Below are 8,096 nucleotides of genomic sequence, written 5' to 3'. Positions count from 1 at the left end.
AGCACTTGATATGAAAAGTCAGTTACTAAATAAAAGCCACTATTCCAAATTTATATTATAAACTATAGCAATAGCCTAAAAACACCTGCTTCTGTACTTCTTTAATTAAAAGCCACTATTCTAGCAAATGCATTTTTATTAGACGGTTCCATGAGCTTTTTCATTCCCTCCATTATATTTCTAGACACTCTAGCTGACTGTGGTGCATACATTTGTCAGTGAGCGAAGCAAAGGTTAAGTGTGTGTGACAGAGATGAGCCCCGAGATTAAGTATACACTGTGAAATGCATGTGGATGTTCATGATTTAAACCAATGAACTGTGGCCTGAAATGATGTCACACGAAGCGCAGTGGTAAGTGGAAGGTTAAACCTACTTGCATCTTGGCTCATTAAACGCAGTTAAAGTGCAAATCCCCTCATTCTGACAGTAGTGATCACAAGGGTTTTCTTTCTGGTCACAGCGCTGACTTTTAAACCCCACAGAGCATCTGCAGAATTTCAGTAAAATACAGCTAAATAAAGTGTCTGACTTTTTTTTTCTAAATATGTTTCAAATTTATTTCATACAGAGATAGTAACATATGACTATAACTTCATCAGGTATGCTCATTTCTCTCTCATTCACACTCATCACATGCTACTCTGACAAGAGGGGGACAGAACGTGGAAGTGGATCATATGTGGATGTCATCCTTCTAGTCAAGTAGTGATAAAAGAAAAATCAAAATAGAAACCACGTAAGTGGAATGGTTTTATTTCAGGTTGTCCATTCTGGACAGAGGGGAAAATATTAAATTCTAGATTTTCTCATGAGCAGAGAATCTCCAGTACTTTCCAAATGTTTAGAAACCCAGATTCAAGTTAATGAATTCCAAAGGAGATGAGGGCTTAATAGGCTTACATAATACCACACTCTAAACCTGATACAGACATCAAATAGCATTATACATTTGAAAAGATCCCACAAGGTCTTTTGAAAGGAATGGCTGTAAGTACCAAGTGTTCGTAAATACGATTATGCCTGGGTTTCCCATACCTGAATACGGTCAATGAAATTAGAATAATTCTCCCTGGCATTCCCAAGTTCAAAGATCTATGAATGTCTTTAATGGGTATGATGCTAATAATTAAATGAGCTCTTTCTTATGAAATCACTAGCACATTGATGAGGGAGGAGATTCTGTAGCATCTGAGACACTGAGGGACAATACTTGATCAGAGATGTCCATGAAACATTCATTTAAAATGTATTACCCCACCCCCCTGAGATAAAATGTATTACCCCAAGAAAGGAGAACAATGGAGGAGGGATTCCATGTCCATACAGAGTCATGGCACAAAATGCCCACAGCATTGTACAATACTCACAGACACACAGGTACATTTGTCTCAGGGTCCAGTTGGCACGTGCCACCATTGTAGCAGTAGCCATCACATAACTGACAGCTAGAAGCAATCTTTCCATTAGTGCAGCTGCAGCAACAAAGAAGAAAGAAAGCTCATTGTCACTGGCATCATTATTGTTGCAGTGGACATAAACTCTCTGCAGATGAGAATATTCATCATAGAGGAGTAATGAGTGTCTGGCTAAAAGTAAGTTTTCAGAAAGACAGACTTCCTGGAGGCAAAAAAAAAATTTTTTTAACAAAATGATGACAGACAAATGTTTTCTTTTGGTAGTTTTCAAATTTTCAACCCATTTGCTTAATATAAAATTTTAATATAGCTATATATATATATATATATGTGAAAAAATATGCTCTAATGTCTATCACTTACACTGCAGGGAAACATTAGCATCAGGATCTTATTCCCTTTTCATACAACCAGGACTTGGTGACATCAGTGTGAATTATAAACCACATGGTCAAATATTCTGGAAGAAAATGCTTCAGCTATTTCTTGTAAACTGGAAAATCTGGTCCAAAAAAACTGTTATGAGTTTTAGATTCCAGGTTTTGTAAGAAAGTATAGGATTATCTGGTAGTCATTTTATCTCACTGCTTCTCTTTGATTATGTACTGTAATTAATGTCTTTTTTTTTTACTCTAACACATAAAAAATTCATGGGAAGTTCATTGCAAAAATAAACAGTAGTGTTATAGGAAAAATATGTAGTCTGGCAACAAGGTAATGAGGTAGGCTTTCTTGTGGAAAACTTATGGAAACAATTCTAATTTATAGCACATTGCATGTCTGAGATAAGAAAAACACTATGGCTACTGCTGCATGGAAAAAAACAAGCATAACAATAATAGGAAAATACAGCAATTTCTTATTTGCTGTGCTATATTTTGATATAAATAAATACTCTTAGATTGGACATTGAAAATTGTTGGGGGAACAGACAAAAGTGCATCGACATTCTAAATTATCAAGAGATCTCCTGTATGGGAAGTAGGTTGACAGAATAATACAAGCTTTGGCCCAAATCAGAATTACAACAGATCATGCCACTATTCTGATTATGAGGTCATGTTGGCACTAGGTGTGATGAAGCAATCAGTGGTGTCACAAGCTTGACACATAAATCAGGTTGCAATATCACTGATCACTTTGATCCTCTCCATGATGGATACCTATTGTGTTACATCCATCAAAGGGTAATTCCCAATAATCGGTTAGATGCCTGAAATGATCAGTAGGCGATCCTGATTAATTTATTCTGTGAATATTTATTTCAGCTCCTGTAGGTGGTAAGCCTGTTGGAAATACACCAAAAAGCTTATCATTTTTCCAAGTGTTTAATTTAAAGATATTTTTTAAAAGCCTGGATATTAAAATCACATTTCTTTTCAAGATGAACAGAAGTAATGAGTCAACTATGTACTGGCTGGAGATATTTGAATGTAGAACCAACATGGAAAAGGAAGCAGTAGTTCAAATTTCCAAGATTTAACAGAGGATGCCTTAAATCTAAAGGTATCTGAATATGGATGCAAAGTGAGACAAGTATACATTTAGCAGTATTGGTGTCTGATCTGTTAAATGCATCCGGGAGACTTTTCCTTGCCCTCCATCCCAGCCTCCTTGAAAATCAAAGAGCAGCAAGTTATGGTTTCTTGTTCTATCAAAAAGACAACGTCAAAGAGAAAAAAATAGCTCATTATACATTAAAGTATTTCCTACAAAATACACCAAATATCAGCTTCTAAAAGAGAAAAAAAAAAATTCTAAGTATTGATTGCTTTTAACACTTGCTTTCAAGAGTTATAAAAGATGTTGCCTCTTTCTCCTTCTAAAGGTTTTGTTTGAATCCTAAATTGAAGACAGACATTTGTATATATTTCAAATGTGAAATACAAATTACTCAAATCATTATAATGCATCAAAGAGTTCAGCTCATATTTTAATGCTGGTTTTCATCATAATTTCATTTCTTAGAGGCATATCACACACACACACACACACACACGCACACACACACACATTTTGTGATATATCACTTTCCACAAGTTAATTACCAGTTGTCCTGTTCGCACAAAGAAATCCTATAACAACTGACATTGCAAAGGTATTACTTAGGCTATTCCAAATTATGATCAAGTCACTCTTCATCAGTATTTACTCAGATTTCCACAAAAGAGAAAAATATACAATTAGCTCCATTTTTAAAGATTAAATTTATTATACTTGACAGAGTATCTATTCTAGTTGACAGCTCACAGACTATGCATTAGAAACACACCTGACTATTTGAAATCACACATATACGTGAAGGCTTGAATTTTTCTATTTATGTAAAAGATTTACTGTAATTCAGTTGTGGTTGTTTTACTACCAGTTATTTACCTGTGAGACAGAAATTCTACTATCACTTAAACATCATTTAATGCTAAGATGGAAAGTACCATAGACATGAAGACAAACTTGTCTAACAAGTTTCAGAATACCCAGAGTCTTCTTTGTATTGTCATGCTCATATGTTATATAGTCTATTTGATCAAGGATTATACTATTTTTAAGCTTCCACTATCTACTCCTTTGTTAGCAACTGTTATTTATCTGACATATTCTTTTTCAAAAAGGATCTTTTAAGAGTCAAGAACTACAATGTTGGATCTTCGTAGCCTACTAGGGTTATGAGGTTCTGGTGTTTCTAGGATGATGAAGCCAGTTTTCTCTGTAGCAGGCAGTACTAAGAGCCCAAAGAGTCTCACCCTTCTTTTTTCATCTGGAACTTCCCCTTGTAATGAAAACACAATGTGTGTCTCTGCATGAGCTTTTCCAAGGTAAACTGGGAAGGAAATTGCAGCTTATAGCCTGTCTTAGATGATAGTCTATTATTTCCTGTGTGAATGGAATGGAGTCGTAAGCAAGACACTACAGTGCATTTCTGATATGGTGCACTGGACAGAGAGAAAAATATATGTTCACTCATGGAAACAAAGTTCTGTCTTGCTCAAGTTTCATCACAAAGAACTGATGAGCTTAATGAGCAAACATGACTTTGGTCGTTTACATGAAAATGCATTTGCTTTTATATACTTATCAAAGGCACATATTTATAATTAGTTGTATTTTCAATTATTTTACTTAAAAAATAATGTACTTTCAAGTGACCCAATTTGAGGGTTTGAGTATCTGTCATTCATAATGACAACACAAATCATACTCAGAGTAAATTCTAAAATGAGAGTAAATAAAAAAGAAAAAAATGTTGATGCTGTCTGTAATAAAATTTTATTGGGCCCTCTTTGGGAGACAACATAACTCAGGGCTGGTACCCCCACAGAGCTGTCTCAGTAGAAGCCGTGGCATGAGCCCTTGACAGCATGCTTTTCTACCTCATATTCTCATTTATGATACTCCTAAGCAAGGAGTCCAGTGCTTTATAAGCCCTTCTTTTAAAAGGTTGTTAAAAGAAGTTCAGAGTGAGGACTGAACTTTAACCTCAGTGGCAGAAACCTGTTTAAGGAAAGAAACCAAACGGCATTATCCTTTAGCTGTGATGCTCTATTTTCCAGTCACTTGATCTTAAAGCCAAAGGGCCAAAGGCAACGTAACCAAAGTCTAACTTGGACGTTTTTATTTTAGTTGCCTCCTAGGACACATGATTCCTTCTCCTCATTTTGGACCATTGTGCTTAAAATCAGATAAAAATCCAAAGATTAAAATGTATTTACATTAGACAGGTCTTTTGCTCCTCCCCTACACGCTGATTTTGTAACAACAGAAAAGTAAACACTCGCTGTCAATGATAATGATGAAACATTTAAAAGCCTGAGCTATTCAAATTTAGGGATATTACAAATAGCTTTTTTAAGGTATGTTGCATTTCACTATTTCATGCTTACTATTAGGAATATTCTACATAGGGAATGATCTGACCATATCATTACATGATTATATGATAAATTTTCATGTTCCCCAATTGCACATAATAGGTGTTGAATAAGTTCATTTAACTGAAATGAACTGAATTTTATCTACAACCAAAAAGAGAAAAGCAAACAAACAAACAAGGATGCACTGGTCACTATATAGAATCTTAGGATAAAAATAATTTACATTATCTTCACATTTATTGTTGAACTGCTAGATCCTTTTGGGCTCGAATGCTTTTATAAATTAAGCTGGGTGTCCACTTACTTGCAAAATATATCTTCACTGTCTTTATTTATAATGCAGTGCCCCCCATGGCACCTTATACATTTGTCAACCTCACATTTTGGACCTTCATAGCGTGTTGGACAGACACATTCAACACTTCCGTCATCCCCAATGGTACAGGATTCAGAATTCACACAGTAGTGGTGACACACATCTAGGAAGAACGCACAACAGAGAAAAAGAAATCATACTGCAAGATGTCTTTCTTCAGTCACAATACATGTTACCATTTCATTTAATATTTAAAGGTGGTGAATCGTTAAGCAAATATAAAAATAAGTAAATTAATTAAAGCATCTAAACATTTAAAAAGAGCCAATCGATAAGTGGATTAATTTACAAAATCAGTTTGTAATTACATGTAACTAGAATTCTTTAATAATGCTATTGATTCCTTTTTTTGCCAGTCAGGCATCATTTCATATGCTAAAAAAGATAAGTTATATTGATATAATGCTAGCTGAGGAAGTCTTTTGGTTCTGAATTTTAAAGTTTAAGTTAACCAGATTCCTAAGTTTCCTTCTCATGGGCAATATTACTATTATTCTGAAATGAGCAGAAATACTCCAGATTTCTTTGGATATCATTTATTGTTTCCTCTCCTTGCACTTTTTTCATCTGGAGAACAGGGTAGTATGTGGTGAGTGGAGGACTCCTACCTCTGCATCAGCCCTTTGTGGTGCAAAGAAGCTTTCCTCTACACACAGCAGAACAGGCCCGCTATTTCTGAACACCTGGACAGGTGAGCAAACAAGGAGATGTGCCTCTCATGGAACACCAAGAGAGAAGTGAACTGGGAAACTGATCCGTCATGGATGGGAAGTGAACAGAAGTCTAGGCTATTGTTCCCCTCCTAGGTGAGAGCCTAACATCCCAATCAGAGGGGGAAAACCTCCATGACGTATGAGTCTTTTGTTTGGAAAGATGTTTCTTATTGACCATTATAAACAATTTTCTCAATTACAAAAGATTTCCTCAAATATTTCTATACCTCTTGAATGGGAATAATAAAACAAAGACCATGTAATAATACAATAACTACACTATAATTAGACATTCTGACTCAGTCTTTTGAAAAGCAGACAAGTATATGTGTATGTTTGTATATCAACATACAATAATTTATCATATTCAAATATTGAAATTCATAATACAATAATCTTAAACAAAAGAACTGATTAGATCAGTCTCAGACTTTGTGCTTAGAAGCTGCAATTTCCTTTTAGCTAACTAATTGTGAAGCAATGTTAAATGAGATTAGCTGAGATAAAAATCTCAATTTATAATCTTTAACCTGCTGTAAGACAGTTATAGCAGGTGAGGAAAATTAAAACATAATTTATAATTCTCATATTTGTATATTTATCTAGCCCTTTATTAAATCAGACAGAAATTAAATTTGTTGACAGGCTTGCTTCGTATTTATGGAAATTTATTTCAAGCATTCTTATGCTTGCTCTTGCATTATGCCAAGTACCCTCATTGAGATTCAGTGCTTAAGTCTATTAACATGGTTTTGGCTATATTTAAGAAAAGTAGCACTTTCAAAAGGTGTGAGACTTGAAGTTCTGAAAACTAACGCAGTGTTAGCAGCTATCCATGATGGTGTCTGTTTGCAGTTGCCCCAGGCTTGGTGGTTAGAGAGTACACATTACAGATGCTGTTTTATTTGTGAAGAATGTATGATCACCTGCCTATATGAGCTTCTCTCCTATTCAGTACAGAAATCTCAAGAGAACAACTCTCATTAGTTCAGGTTGTTCAGTACCTTTTACTGAGAAAGTGCTCTTTTCCTATCGCCCCCCCAACTGCTTTAAATGTCATCCTCTGATCCTGGTCCAGTTGTCTGATGGGGCATAGAAATTGGCTTATGTATCCTTCCAAGATCTTCATAGTAAGTCCTTATCTATAGTGGATAACTCATCAAAATCATGCAGGTGACTTATTTGCAAATGTAAATTCCAGTGCTCATCCCTGTCACCACTGCCCACTCATGCCTAGATTCTAATTCATAAATCTGAAATGGGACCCAGGTGATTTACATGGGACTGATTGAGGAACTAGAATATGGGAACTGGGGAACATGAGAAATGATGAACTGGAAACACATTTTACTGATTAACAAAGGGACTACATTGTTCAATAGTTGTCAAAGGATTTGATTTAACTAAAATAGCTTCTTTCTTTCTTCCTTCTTTTCTTTCTCTTTCTTTCCTTCTTTCTTTCTTTTTCTTTCTTTCTTTCTTTCTTTCTTTCTTTCTTTCTTTCTTTCTTTCTTTCTTTCTTTCTTTCTTTCTTTCTTTCTTTCTTTTTCTTTCTTTCTTTCTTTCTTTCTTTCTTTCTTTCTTTCTTTCTTTCTTTCTTTCTTTCTTTCTTTCTTTCTTTCTTTCTTCTTTCTGACTTTCTTTTTTCTTTCTTTCTTTCTTTCTTCCTTCCTTTCTTTCTTCCTTCCTTCCTTCCTTCCTCCCTCCCTCCCTCCCTC

General features: G+C 35.0%; 1 long non-coding RNA gene across 1 annotated transcript; it reads right to left on the bottom strand.

The window, feature by feature from the left end:
• Positions 1 to 385: 385 nt before the first annotated feature.
• On the bottom strand, positions 386 to 5,762 carry LOC141372110 (uncharacterized). Its single transcript, XR_012377429.1, has 3 exons — positions 5,594 to 5,762; positions 1,370 to 1,474; positions 386 to 489 (listed from the first exon to the last, which is right to left on the bottom strand). It is a non-coding gene; the product is annotated as an uncharacterized lncRNA (long non-coding RNA).
• Positions 5,763 to 8,096: the final 2,334 nt, after the last annotated feature.

The sequence above is a fragment of the Callorhinus ursinus genome, unplaced genomic scaffold, assembly GCF_003265705.2.
Source record: "Callorhinus ursinus isolate GAN/ISIS: 27379988/994484 unplaced genomic scaffold, GSC_fseal_2.0 scaffold1108, whole genome shotgun sequence".
NCBI lineage: Eukaryota > Metazoa > Chordata > Mammalia > Carnivora > Otariidae > Callorhinus > Callorhinus ursinus.
Note: the sequence above shows the minus strand (reverse complement) of the source record. Positions and strands in the feature narration are given on the sequence as shown.